Below are 15533 nucleotides of genomic sequence, written 5' to 3'. Positions count from 1 at the left end.
CTGTTCTTGGACAGCTTTTAATTGCACTTGCGTCTTCTGAAGCTGTGGTGTAGAGCAACAGTTCTCAAAGTGTGGTCTGTGGACCCCTGGGGGATCTCTATCACTCTTTAAAGAGGTCCTTGATGTCAAACTCCTTTTCATAGTAATACTGAAGTTATTTGTCTTTTTATTGTGTTGACATTTTCGTTGATGGTGGCTAAAACTGCTTGTGTCTTAGCACAAATCAAAGCAGTGGCACAAAACTATAGTAGTTATATTCTTTATGATATTGCACTTAAATGTAGTTAAACACGCATTTCACTAAAGAATGTTCTTGTTAAACCCATCTAAATGGTTATTTTTACTAAATCTTGAACCTTGAGTGTTAAATGTTTTTAAAAAAAATAGTTTTATTGAAATGTAAATCACAACCCATAAATTTATCCTTTAAAGTATACAACTCAGTGATTTTTAATATAGTCACAGACTTGTACAACCATCACCACTATCTAATTTTAGAGCATTTTCACCCCCCCCCCCCAATTCCCATATCTGTTAGCAGTCACTCCTCACCCCTCCAATCCCCCCCCCCCCCCGCCCCCCCCAACACACACCACACCTTAGCCCTTGGCAGTCACTAATCTATTTTCTGTCTTTCTGGATTTGCGTTTCATATCAGTGGAATTCTATTTCATATTAATGAAATCATATAATAAATAGCTTTTTGCATCTGGCTTTCATTTAGCATAATATTTTCGAGATTCTATTTGTGGTTGAATAATATTCCATTGTTTGAATACCCCACATTTTATTCATTTATCTGTTGATGGACAAGGTTTCTATGTTTTGGCTATCTATATATATAAAAGCCTAAGCAACTGAACGATCGGTTGCTATGATATGCACTGACCACCAGGGAGCAGATGCTCAACATAGGAGCTGCCCCTTGGTGGTCAGTGTGCTCCCACAGCGGGAGCACCGCTCAGCTGACTGAGGGACATCAGATGCTGGGCTCACAGCTGGCGATCACAGCTGTGGCGGCACGAGCCTCTTCCTCCTCTGCAGTAGTGCTACCAGCAGCAGTTGTAGTGGCAGCGGCAGTGGCAGCAGGCACAGGGGGGCCAGGATGAGCCTGAGTGGTATGGCGCCCGCCCAGGGCTCGAGCCCTCAGGATATTGGATTGCTGTTTTCAGCTCAGGCCTGCAGGGATGGGGCCCGAAACTGGTAGTCCAATACCTATAATAATCTATAATATCAAAAGGATAATATGCAAATTGACTGAAGGACAGAACAGCTGAACGACCCATCTGGACGACCTTTCAGACGACCACACTATGACATGCACTGGTGCCAGGCCAGCCAAGGCCGGTGCCATGTGATTGGCCGGTGGGGGGGGGGGGGTCTACCATCACCCCACGATTGCCCCACAGGGAAAGGCCTAGGTCATCCTCTGTGGGGGGCTTGATGGGGGGGAGGGGGAGGTCTCGCGATCCATTGCCCCAAAGAGGGAGTCCCATGTCACCCTCTATGTGGCGATCGATTATGGAGCCCCACAATTGATCACCTCAAAGAGGGAGGCCCAGGCCACCAGCTAGCGATGCTGTGGCGGGTGTGTGGGACTGACTAGAGATTGCTCTGCAGAGGGACGCCCAGGCCAGCCAAGCAATCACATCCCATGCCTGTCACCTGCAGAGGGAGGCAACTAATAGTGGGAAAGGGGTTGGGGGGCAGCCCTGCACAGATGGCAAGCAGTGGCAGCAGCAAGGATGGGGCCAGCTGCTAGCAGCTGGCAGAAGGAAAGCCCCCAATAGGCCTTGATCTCTGACCAGGCCAAGGGACCCTACCCGAGGTGTTCCAGATTGTGAGAGGGCACAAGCCGGGATGAGGGACGCCCCCCCCACTTCCCCGGCAGGAATTTCATGCACTGGGCCTCTAGTTTAGTAATAAAAAACAGGAAATTTTAATTTTGGGACTATTTGGTAATAGGAAAATCAGCCCTTGGATTGTACTGTCTTTTAATTGGTACGAAGGGAGATAAATTATTTTAGGATGTGTGTGTGTGGGTTTTTCCCCCCCCCCCCACCTGAAAATCAGGGTAAAATTTTAATCTATTAAGACATAGTATTGCTAGATGAAATGCTAAAAACATTGACATAATTGCATTGCATTTTTATTTTTGTTAAGTATGGAATTAATGTAACAATTTCCCACATACACAAGATTGCACATTTTGGGACTTTGGAATTTCTTTGACTTCTAAGCTCCCTTTTAACAAAAATGACCCTCTACTCTAGTCTGTTTTAAGCAGTGAATCTGACTCTGGGCCCCTCCTTATCAAAAGGAGTTACATTGAGAGCCTCTTATGCCTTAGAAATCAAACCCTCATCTTTCTTGAAACATAGAGCTCATCAGACCCAAAACTACAGTCACATTCACTGCTTTTATTTCTGTTCACTTCTTGCCCATTGAGAATGAAGTTGTTTTAGAGGATTTCTTTTTTTTAAAGTTTATTTTTACTTTGTCTGCTGTTATATATATATTTGGGGGAGGAGACAAAGTGAATTTACGTATCTTCCAATGTCTTTTCTAGTTAGAAAACTTCTCCCTAATTCAAGCCAAGACTTTGTGTCAAATTTTAGACTTCTACCAGATTTTGTTTTATCTAAATACAGAGTTATCCTCTAACAATGGCCATATTTAAAATGCAGTTAGGTAATTGAGTTAGGAAGAGAGGTTTATAGAAATCAATACTTATTTAAAGCAAAAACCTAATATTTAGAATTTCTATTACCCATGGAAAACTGCATAGTTGTAGACTAAGTTGTAGCTGTGTTTTTTATTTTATTTACTTATTTATTTATTTATTTATATATTTATTTATTTATTTATTTTGCTTTCCCAAACTTTATTAAAGAAAAAGCAATGATGGAAATCTCTACAACATAGTCAATTTTCTGGGATTCTTCCCTTGAAAATGTGATGTGTGATTCTGTAACACATACCACGGTGTGCATGGTTCCCAACTGTACTAAATAGGTGAGAGGCTAAAATCCTAAAAGATTCATCTTCCAACTTTCCCCAGTCTGGTCTGTCTTTGGATCAGCAATAATTGCCTGAACAGCTACTATGGCTTCATTAATTTTTGTCTGTAGCTCTCTGAGCTCTTCTATATGCAGCAATCGGAAGAATTTGAGCAGCTTCATTAAGAACTGCATCTCCTGTGTCAAAACCAAGAATATGCTTGTCTAAAGCAACAGGCAACCCCTCTTTTGCTTGATTTGCTTTAGCAACTGCATCCTGTGTCAGGCGTTCCTGGACCAAAATGCGAATTGCCTTAAGCATTACCAGGTAATCATCATGACGTTGAATCTGAAGAAGGTTAGCCAAAGCCATTACACCAGCCTTAAAATCAGGATTATTAACATCCAAATTGATCAATGGCTCTGCATTTTTTGCTGCATTGTCAACATTTTTTGTATTATCAGATACTGAGTCCTTATATTTTTTCAGTGTTATCTCCATATTCAAGTCTAACTGCTAAACGAAGAAGCCATTCAATTGCTTCTTGTCGATCTTGAATCTTGAAAGGACAGCTAACATCTGTAAGATACTTTTCAAAGAACTTGGGCCAGTAATTGCTGTGGATGTTTCTTAAATTACCTCTGTCTTCAATCTTGTAGTGTCTGATTTTCTGGTCTTCAAGCCAAACAATTAAGTTTCTAAATTCTGTTTCATCTTTGCAGTTGAAGCCGGCGGGGTTGTGGTAGTCGAGGGCCGTCAGCTTGTGGTGGAACATGGTCCTGGGGTCCCGCTCTGCCCCCGGGCTGCGGCCGGGAGAGGAGGGGAGAGGAGCCTGTAGCTGTGTTTTTTAAAATTAGTAATGAGAGGATAGAATCACCACAAAATTGGATTTTTAAACTTTATACTTAATTAAGAATTAAAGGGCACTTCATTCATTCTCCTTCATGCCCATTCTCTGGTGAATAGGTATAACTCACATAAACAAAAGTCCTTTAAGTCCTCTGTAATTTTTAACATACAAAGCAATTCTGGTGTCAAATTAAGTTTTAGAACTGCTGTTCTAATGAATAAGGGATTTTAAAAAGCATATGGACAGTACATTATTTACAATACCATAAACTTATAGCAATCCCTTAATATTAATTCTTAATATCCTTGCAATGTTCTGTTTGCCACAATTGATTTAAAAATTGATTTGTTGAAATTAAGATTCAAACAAGGACTGTGTATTTAAATTGGTTGATGTGCCTCCTAGTCTCAGATTTTCAACTATTGGCTATAGTAACTTTAAAAAAAAAAATGTTTTATTGATTTTTTACAGAGAGGAAGGGAGATGGATAGAGCACTAGAAATATCGATGATGAGAGAAACAATGACCAGCTGCCTCCTGCACATCCCCTACCAGGGATGTGCCCGCAACCAATGTACATGCCCTTGACTGGAATTGAACCTGGGACCTTTCAGTCTGCAGACCGATGCTCTATCCACTGTGCCAAACCGGTTTTGGCTATAGTAACTTTTTATTGTTATTTGGGTTCATTTACTTCATTAAGTTGGCAAAATGGGGATTTTTCTACCCCCCCCCCATCCTTTTGTACTAATAGCTGTGATTCCTCAATAAAGAACTTTCTCTTATTAACTATTTGTATTTAGTATTCTAAAATACAGTTTGTACAAGAAAGGCAGAATAAACTATTAAATTCATCTTTTTACTTATTTTCGGAATGAGTTGGTGTCTAAGCTGTCATTAGAGATTCTCTTTCTTTTTGGAGTATTGTCATGAACTCAATTTTTTTTCTATTGTGTTTTAAATCATGGCAGTAATTCTTGGTAGTTACTGTCTATATCGTTAAAGAAGAAATGGAATACTAAGCATGCAAACAAAGAAATAGAGGTGTGGGATGGGGTAGAAGGGTCTGTGGGTAAAGGGTGCTGTGATTTTTAGGAAGATAATTTTATAAAGGATAGTTTTAGCCTTTTTACAGAAATTTATAATGTGCATATAAGTAACTGTCCTATATAATAAAAGACTAATATGCAAATTGACCGAATGGCCAGTTGCTATGATGCGTACTGACCACCAGGGGGCAGACGCTCAACGCAGGAGCTGCCCCCTGGTGTTCAGTGCACCCCTTCAGGGAGTCTGTTATATTGAAATTTAGAGGAAAGAGTATTCCAAGAAGAGAGAATGAGGCAAGGTGGCTGGAGCTTACTGGTGTTAGAAAATGAGATTGGATGTTGGCAGGGGCCATAATATAGCCATGGTAAGGACTTTGGATTTTTGTTTGTTAATCCTCACTGAGGGTATTTTTCCATTAAAAATATTTTTCTTGAGACAGTAGAAGGGAGGGGGAGAGACAGAGAGGGAGAAACATTGATGTGAGAGAGACACATTGATTGGTTGCCTTCCACATGCATACTGAGAGGGGCCAGGGATAAAACCTGCAACTGAGGTAAGTGCCCTTGATCAGAATCAAACCCAGGACTCTATAGTCTGCGGGCTGATGCTCTATCCACTGAACCAAACTGGCTAGGGTGAGTTTTACTATTTAATAGGAAAATATTGGAGGGTTTTGATTAGGGAAATGATATAATTTTATTTGTTACTTTTTGGTCAGTGAAACAATAGGTATGTAGTACTTCTTTATTTTAATGATACTAGTACCGATGTCCTCCATTTCCTCCCACCTTTGTTCAGTTCCACCCAGCCCCTGCCCGCCCCTGGCCTTCACCACCCTGTTGTTTTGTGTCCATGAGCTATGCATATACATTCTTTGGCTAATCTCTTCTTTTATCCATTTCCCCATCCTCCTCAGCCCCCCTCCCCCCACCTCCATCTGTCAGTCTATTCCATGTATTTGTGCTTCTGGTTCTGTTTTGTTCATTAGTTTATTTTGTTCATTAATTAGATTCTACATATGAATGAGATCATATGGTATTCGTCTTTCTCTGACTGGTTTACTTTACTTAGCATAATAATCTCCAGGTCCATCCGTCTATGCTGTCGCTAAGGGGAAGAGTACTTTTTTCTCCACTCATCTACTGATGGGCACTTGGACTATTTGTAGATCCTATTGTAAACAACACTGCTATGAACATAGGGGTGCATATATTTTTTCTGTTTGGTGTTTCAGGATTCTTAGGATATATTCCTAGAAGTGAGATTACTGGGTCAAATGGCAGTTCATTTTTAATTTTTTTTGAGGAAACTCCATATTGTTTTTTTTCCACGGTGGCTGCACCATTCTGCATTCCCACCAACAGTGCACTTAGGTTTCCCTTTTCTCCACATCCCCACTAGCTCTTTTTGTTTGTTGATTATATTTTATTTTATTTTTTAAACTTCTTTATTGATTAAGGTATCACATACTTGTCCTCAACCCCCCATTCCAATCCCCTTACCCCCCTTCCTGCCCCCATCCCCCTTTTGTCCTTGACCACTGGTTAGGCTCATATGTGTGCACATAAGTCCTTTGGTTGATCTCTCCCTTTTATCCCCTGTTGATGATTATATTTTAAAAAGATCCTTGTGGCAGATAGGGATGAAGGGGGTGGGAGTTTTAATGACCATGAATTGAAAAGACTAATGCAGTAATACTTGAAAAAGAAGGTAGTGAGATTGGCTAGACTGGGTATATGGAAAGTCTGGGGAAGAACAGGGTAAAGGGAGAATTAAGACTTCTGTTTTGGCTTTGTTAAATTTTGAGATGCCTGTTAGATATCCAAGTGGATGGTTCAAGAACACAGTTGGATATCAGAATGTAAAGGTCAGGTTGGGCAAAAGATAAAGTTTTTGGAGTTATTGTAAATAGATGTGACCAGATGAAAAAATCTGGGTAATAGTTTTGCAACATTTGGCTGCATGGTAGAATCTCACAGGGATCTTTTTAAAAATGCCATCAGTTTGTGTTCATCTTCCTCCCAATTCTAATTTAATGGGAAAGACGTATTTTAAAAGTCTCCAAGTGATTTTGAAGTGAAACTGGTTTGAAAGTTAATAATTTAGTAGAGGAAGAATATAGATAGAGATTAGAAATATCATAGATAGTATCATTCTGAGCTTTAAGTTATTTTTCTAGGTTTTCCAAATGCAGTGTCCAGCACAGAATCAAGTGACTAGGCATTTGAGGCTATGAGACACCAGGAGAAACAATAGAGGACAGAAATAATAAGACATTGTAACTCCAGACACTAGAATGTTTACTATGGTCTAGGTCAGCAATTTGCAATTGATGGGCTGCAAGGGGCACACTGGTATGCCGTAAGAATTTTTAAGACATACAATACCTGACTATATTGTCAGGGGTGCTGACCTCTTTTCCCTTATCATGTCAAATTAAAAATATGACAGCAGTCAACGCAACAATAGCTGTCCAGTGAAGGAATCAAGATTATACCTAATTTTTTATCACATCAGCAAAAAATATATTTTTTGGTGTGCCACAGAATTTTAGTAATTAGTTTATGTGTGCCATGAGATGAAAAAGGTTAAAAATTGTTGGTTTAGGTGGTAAAAGCCAAGCTTGAACAAATTTTAACAGAATTAGAAACAATTATTTTGTTTCCTCTGAAGCAAAAATTGCATAGCAGATTTGTTAAAGAAGCGAATAGAAATTCAGGAATGGAAACAACCAAATTGAGATAAATCCTTAGGGCTGAACACTAAAACAACTTCAACATTTAGAGGGCAAGAGATAGAGAAAGCTGGCAAAGGAAACAAGGAGTTCCCAGGAGAGAGTGATAATTCTGAAAGCCAACTGAATAAACTACTTAAAGTAGGAGAGCATTCTTAATTTTTCAGGTATTGTGGAGGGTACATAAGATGATAGAGAATGAGATTCTGGTTGTTGATTACAAGAGATTCTGGTTGTTGATGACAAGTGGTTTCAGTGGATTGCTGGGAAGTAAAGCCTGAGTAGAAAAAGAGGTTAAGGGAAGAAAAGAAGTACCTACAGTAATTATAGACAAATTCTTTAAGTTTTTTCCCCCCTCTGTTAAGAGAAATATTGAAATAGAAGATGGTAGCTGGAGATGGACTTGAGGTCATAGAAGGGCTTTTCTGGAAATGTCAGTAAAGAGTAGACATTGAGGCAGGAAGAGGAAGTTTTTAAGAAGGCAAGCAAAATGAAATATAGGATACAGGTATAATGGTTGACCACATAATATTGTGGATAATCATGTTTTAATGGGAAAGACATCGATAGGATAGAGCTCTGCAGATGCAGATATGTTGGTAGGAAGATAAGGTAATTATTGTCAGATTTCTTCTTTTCCTTTTGTATTAAGAAACAAGCTGAGATGGATGAGTAGGGCAAGGGTTAGAAATTTAAGAAGAAAGGAGGTCTGAACTGGTTATCTTGAGAGAACTGGAAAGTGAAATTGCTGGTGAGATGTAGAATTGCAAGGGTTACTGGGTGTCACCCCAAGTAATTAGCACAATTGTGTTATTTCTCCAGTTACTTTTAGCTGTTCAGAATGCAGATGTAGGGTTAACTTCTCTGTTTCCTGTTAGAGAAATATAGGCCCTTTTTGTTTTATGTCTGCCATACATTTTTTGTTGTTGTTAATCCTCACCTGCCGATATTTTTCCATTGATTCTTAGAGATAGTGAAAGGGAGGGGGAGAGACGTAGAGAAACTGTCAGTGGATTGGTTGCCTCCTGCACATGCCCCCACTAGGGCTGGGATCAAGCTTGCTATTGAGATGGTGCCCTTCACCAGAATTGAACCAGGGACTCTTCAGTCCGAAGACCAATGCTCTATCCATTGAGCCAAACCAGCTAGGGCTCTGCCATATTTTTGTGACCTGTTCTCCTCTTCTTTCTCCTTTTGTTAATCTGGCTTTTTTTTTTTTTTTTTTAAATATATTTTATTGATTTTTCTTACAGAGAGGAAGGGAGAGAGAAACATCGACCAGCTGCCTCTTGCACACCCCCTGCCGGGGATGTGCCCGCAACCAATGTACATGCCCTTGGCTGGAATTGAACCTGGGATCTTTCAGTCCGCAGACCGCTCTACCGCCGAGCCAAACCGGTTTCGGCTGTTAATCTGGCTTTTACTATTTTCCTAGGCCATTATAATAACATTGAATCTGTTTTCAAGCCTCTACTCTCTCTGGTGCATTTAAAATTTTTTTAAAAAAATTTATAGTAGTCTCTCTTTTATCTGTGGTGTATATGTTTCAAGATCCCCAGGGGATGCCTGAAACCACGGATAACACCAAACTCTATATACTATGTTTTTTCCTGTACATATATACCTATGATAAAGTTTAACTTATAAACTAAGTACATTAAGAGATTAACAACAATAAAATAGAACAATGACAATATACTGTAATAAGTTCTATGAATGTGGTCACAAAATACCTTATTGTAATGTATTCACCTTCTTTTGATGATCTGAGTTGATAAATATCAATGTGATGAGATGAAGTGAGGTGAATGATGTGAGCAGCATCTCTTACTTCTACACAATTAGATGAAAGGAGCACCCCTTAATCTCCAGTCATGACAATAAAAAATGGCTTCAGATATAGCCAAATGCCCTCTGGATGGCAAAATTCCCTTTTCCCTTTGAGAACCGTGTGGTAAATGGTATGTATGTATCTTAGTATTGAACTTTAGTAACAGAGAGTAGAGGTTTAATCTTCCCACTAATGTCTTTTAAGACTTAGCTCAGATACTTTCTTGCCCCATTGCCTTTCCTGACCCCCTGCTTGTTTTTAAATTGCTGCCACTTTAATAGCACCCATATTCTTCTGTGTTTTACATAACATGTTTGTCTTTTTTTGGAATTCAGCAATAATTTCTTATTCAATTTTCTGTTTTTTTGTTTTTGTTTTTGTTTTTTAAGAAATGAAGAAATATCAGTAATAGACACAGAATAAATATAGATTTGTGGGATAACACATAATGTAAATTTTGCCTACTTGCTTTTGAAATAATTAACATTGTTCAGATGCATGGTACCTGTTTATTTCATTCAATTGTGTAATTGTATTAAATTTTTACCTTTTTAAAACCTACTGGCATTTAGAATTGTTTCAGAAACCATCCTATATAAGGAGGGGAGGAGATGGGAGACAAGAGAAGTAAAAAGAATTTTAAATTTAGTCTTGCTTACATATGAGGGAATTTAGAAGACTTAAATGTCTCCACTATAACTTTCATGTATTGTAGAATAACATGATGAGAGAATTTAAAAATGTGAGTTTTTTAATCTTTGAGCAGTACATACTGAAATATTTGTGGATGAAATGTTATGTCTGGTATTTGTTTCAGAATAGCACAAGAGGTAGTGTGGGATGTAGCTGAACAATTGTCACAACTGGGTAATGGATACCCTGGGCTTTGTTATAATCTACTTTTATATAAATTTAAGGTTTTGCTATAATAAAAAGGTTTTATCCTCTCCTGTTTTTGGTTAGTGGACATTTTGGATTATAATTTTTAAAAAGAAAACAATATGCAAGAAAGATTAGACTTTAATTTTGATATAAAAATTCCCTGTGATGTTTGGGTTAGTGAGTCTTGCTTATAGTTAACAGCTTGGTTTGGGTGTAAATACTTGTTTTACAAGTGTCAAGAGCATTTTATGGTTCTATGAAAACCTTGAAGATGGATTTTGATTGTTTAGACTATTTTCTGCTTTATCACCTAAAATATGTTGAAGGCAGTTGATCAGTTTCAGAGTATATCTAGTAGTATTAAATTAAGTTTTTGGTTTTTACTGAATATGAAGGAGAAAGACAATTTTTTTTTTTTAAAATAAATGCCCTTGGTGCTTAAATTTTGGCAGCCTGCTTGGGAGAAAGGGTTAGTAAAAGCTCATGAACTTTAGAGAAAGGAGAAGTGGATGATGGAACTGTATTTAGTGAAATAATTAGCATTTTAAAAAAATTGTGTGGCCTAAAAGAGAAGTATGTACATGTTCATATTCCCTAGAGACTTACTTGTTGGGGGTATTTAAAGCAGACACATGGAGCAGTAATCAACAATATAAACCAATGTGAAATTGACAATATAAGTCAATGTAATGTTACTAATTGCATAATACATATAATTGTTTAGAAGTTCAGAGAAGTGGAAAATCAAAGAGGGCTCCTGTTATCAGGGAAAACTATACATAGAGAATAGAGAACTTCAGTGGATGAATTTAGATTTGGATAGGAAGAGAGATGAGGGGAAGATGTTTACTAATAAGACAAAAAGCAATATAATTGAGAATAGAGGCAGCCTATCCAGGAGGCAGCTTAATAGCCTAACATTCCACTCAAAAATGTTTAACCCTTTGCACTCCGCTGTCCCCTCTCAGGGGACATCGGAATTCTAGCATATCACTCAGATGACCCCTCTCAGGGGACATTGCAGTTTATTAGTGATTACGGGGAATTGAGTTAATTCAACGCACGTTTTGCAAAGTAGCGTCGAGTAGCTGGTAGCCAATGTCCAGAATGGTTCGGAGTAGCTGGTAGCCAATGTCCAGAATGGTTCGGAGTGCAAAGGGTTAAGATATTTATAGGCACTATTAAATAAGTTAACTGCTAAGGCAAGGAAGCAGCATCCTTTTTCATTTTTAGATTACACATCTCCAGAGATTAGTATTTCATTGGGTTAATTGTGAGGACCACTTTGGGAAATGATGTAATGGTATGAGTAGAGGGCTAACAGGACACAGTTTGTAAGAGAGTGGAGAGCACTGAATACTACGACTAGTGAGGATTTTAATATTTTTAATTTAAGGAGCCAAGTTTTTGAGTAGATGAATTACATGAGTAAATAAGTGTAAAGAGTAGTAGATAACTTGTTGTTTTAATGAAGAGGGACCACACCTGGACCCGATAGGTTATTTCCCTATCATCCATAGACCCTTTGCCTTTGGGCTTGCTGCTGTAACTAGATGGGATTTTCTGGTTATCTTCTGCAGGGAGGGGACAGGTGTATTCTGGGAAGTAGAATAAACTTTCTTTTTTTGCTTGTTTATACTCATGTTTAAACATTTATTTTTATTGAATTTATTAGGGTCATCTTGGTTAATAAAATTATAGGTTTCAGGTATACATTTCTACAATACATCATCTATATATTGTATGTTTACCACCCCAAGTCAAGTCTCCTTCCATCATTACTTAATCTCCCTTTACCCTCTCTTACCTCCCCTTATCCCCACTTCCCTCTGGTATTCACCATCCTGTTGTCTGTGTCCATGAGTCTTTCTTTCTTTTTTTTTTTTTAACAACAGCAACAAAAAGTATTTATTGATTTAGAAAGAGATTGGTTGCCTCTTTCTATCCTGACCAGGGCCAGGGAACGAACCTGCACCCCAGGGTAAGGTATGTGCCCTTGACCAGGAATTAAAAACCCGAGACCCATCAGTGTTCAGGTGGACACTAACCACTGGGCAAGGGTTTCCTTTTAAAGGTCACACAGTATTCCACTGTATTATATACAGCATTTTCTTTGTCCTCCCCAGATTTTTAAATTTAGATTAATTTGATCAAACTACAATTAAAATCACATATTCATAGGGGAAGCTAATTTAAGCCTGCTATTTCTGGAAACTATCCCTGGTAGGGAACTGATGATCTATACCAACACTTGCAATATGGTTTCACATAATTCTTTGTCTTGTATCCTGGCTCTATCCATTTTCAACTGTGTGACTTAAGGCAAAGTACTAAACATCTTTGTTTTCTCATTTAGAAAGTGGGGAAAAAAATATTACTATATTAAACTCAGGGTAGTTGGGAGCATGAAGTTAATATATATTAAATGCTTACAATGGTGTCTAACAAGTAGTAATTCTTACATGTACGTAATCATCATCATCTAATAGAACAATGTTCCCTTAAAAAGTACTTCAGATTAAAGTTAATATTTCACTGTTTACAGTATATTAATTGAAAATCACATTTACTTTTTCTCATATATTTGTGGTTTGACTATAAAATGAGGCCTTCTATAAGTCATATTAAAAGATCAGTTACTATTTCTAGTTATGCTTCTTTCCTTTTTTTTTTTTTAGAATTAAAAAAAATATATCTTATTGATTTTTGTACAGAGAGGAAGGGAGAGTGATAGAGAGTTAGAATGGGAGAGAAACATCGATCAGCTGCTTCCTGCACACCTCCTACAGGGGATGTGCCCGCAACCAAGGTACATGCCCTTGACTGGAATCGAACCTGGGACCTTTTAGTCCATAGGCCAATGTTCTATCCACTAAGCCAAAAATGGTTACGGCTCCAGTTATGTTTCTTAACTGAATCCTATAAATTTTTTACTTCTAGATTTAATAGGAAGAATAATCCTATTACTGTATAGTCCCCAATTGGGTAGAAAAGCTTTGGAAAACCGCTGTAAAAAAATAGAAGGGGAAGCCCTTGCTGGCATGGCTCGGTTGTCATTTTTACAACACTTGCTTTCCTAACAAAACTCTTGTTTCCAATTCATCCCCTTCCAGTCTCTTGAATCTATTCTAGGCAGGGTTGTGTCCTCACTTCTCTACTGTTGAACAGCTCTTGTCAAGATGACCAGTGATTATCACATTGTAACATCCAAAATAATTTCTCAGCCCTATTTTACTTCACTTAATCTTCTCTACTTAACTTTGAAGTGCCCCAGCGGTTCTTCCTATCTACACTCCATTCCAGTTGACTCTCAGTAACCCAACTCTCTGCTGATGATGCCCAAATTTATATCTGCAGGATATATTTCTATCTGAGCTGCAGACTCACTCATCACCTGCCTGATCATCATTTGGATATTTCATAGGCATCTCAAAGCTTTCATATCCAAAAATGGGCCCTTGATTGAGACTCTTCTCCCACAATCTTTTCTACCTTCAGCCTATCCTATTTCCATTAATGACAACTTTATCTAGTTGCTTAGGACAAAAATCTTAGAATTGTTGTAGCTTCTTGTTCTGTCACCTCACATAAAATCTTATTGTCAAATCTATTATATCAAATATCTTTGACTCTACCTATAGAATATTTCTTTTTTTTATAATTTTCTTTTAAAAAAATACATATTTTATTGATTTTTTTTTTTTTACAGAGAGGAAGGGAAAGAGATAGAGTTAGAAACATCGATGAGAGAGACATAGATCAGCTGCCTCCTGCATACCCTCTACTGGGAATGTGCCCGCAACCGAGGTATATGCCCTTGACTGGAATCGAATCTGGGATCCCTCAGTCTGCAGGCTGACACTCTATCCACTGAGCCAAACCAGTTAGGGCTAGAATATTTCTTGACTAACCATTCCTCATCACTTCCACATCAACCCTAGTTTTAGGCCACTGTCATCTTTTGCTTTGATGATATAGTAGCCACCTAATTTATTTAGTCACCGTACCCTTACTTCCTAGCAGTAGTCTCTCTAATATAGTACCTGGAGTGATTCAGGATTTATTTTAACAAAATGTAATTTAAATTATATTACTCTTAAAATTTCAGTGGTTTCCCTTACTCTGAATGAAATGTAAAGCTTTTACAATGGCTTATGAGGTAATATACAATGTATAAGGTCATATATGATTTGATCCTAACCTGTCCCCTCCTGTGATCTTATTACTTATTAGAGGCACAGTGATGAAATTCATGCATGGGTAGGGTCTCGTAGTGGCTGCCAGCTGCTGGCTGGGGCCTCCCTTCCCCAAGCTGCCTGTCTCCTCTGCTGGCTTGGGCGGGGCCAGTGGGGGCGAGGGGCTGCAGGCGGTTGGCTGGCGGGCCCTGCCCCCTGGTCGAACTCCTGGTCCAGGGGACAATTTGCATATTAGACTTTTATTATATAGGATTTCTCTTCCACATTCATTTCATTCTAGCCACACAGGCTCCTTGCTATTCCCTGAACCCACCAAGCACAAACATATCCAACTTGCTTTTTCTTCTGCTTGCAATACTTTACCCTTGCTTGCTCCTTTGCCTTCTTAAGGGTCAAAGGTCATCACTTTGGCAAAGCTTTCTCTGACCTTCCCTTCTTTCGCTTCCTACCTTTGCTTACCCTGCTGGTTACCATAACACTTCACCACCACATAAAATACTGTGTATTTACTTGTTTATTTGTTTTTTCTTCTTCCAACTAAAAATAAACTCGATAAAGGCATAAACTTAATTAACTCTTAACTGTTTTATCCTTAGAACGTAGAACCATGACCAGCACATTGTAGTCATTCTCATGTATGTTGAGTGAATTTTTTATTCTAAATTTCAAATTATGGACTTAAGTTTTAGAGTACATTCATCTTAAGTGTTGCCCCCTCCCCCTCTTTTTTTAAAAATTGTTATTGTGGGGTAGGGTCTAGTTGATTATATAAGAACTAGAGATGAAGCCACAACAAAAGGTGTTGATTGACTGTCTTTAACAGAATTCTTAGTAATGTCTTATAAATTACTTAAAATTTTTTTCTTTAGAATAATCTTTATGTTAAAGAATGATATACATTCAGAAAAATGTATAAACCATGTGTGTGTAAATTGATGAGTTTTTATAAAATGACCATATAGGAAAAATTACCACCCAGATTAAGAAATG

The 15533-nt window shown here is 38.2% G+C and overlaps 1 protein-coding gene and 1 pseudogene across 2 annotated transcripts in view; one reads left to right on the top strand and one right to left on the bottom strand.

Moving 5' to 3' along the window:
• SP3 (Sp3 transcription factor) overlaps positions 1-15533 on the top strand; it is a 41232-nt gene that overhangs the window by 12576 nt on the left and 13123 nt on the right. The window lies entirely within an intron of this gene.
• On the bottom strand, positions 2875-3843 carry LOC311626306 (RNA transcription, translation and transport factor protein-like; annotated as a pseudogene). Its single transcript has one exon. The product of its transcript is annotated as an RNA transcription, translation and transport factor protein-like (transcript).

This window comes from Pipistrellus hanaki (assembly GCF_964339955.1).
Source record: "Pipistrellus hanaki genome assembly, chromosome: 8".
NCBI lineage: Eukaryota > Metazoa > Chordata > Mammalia > Chiroptera > Vespertilionidae > Pipistrellus > Pipistrellus hanaki.
The sequence above is the reverse complement of the archived record's forward strand: the minus strand, read 5'-3'. Positions and strand labels throughout refer to the sequence as shown.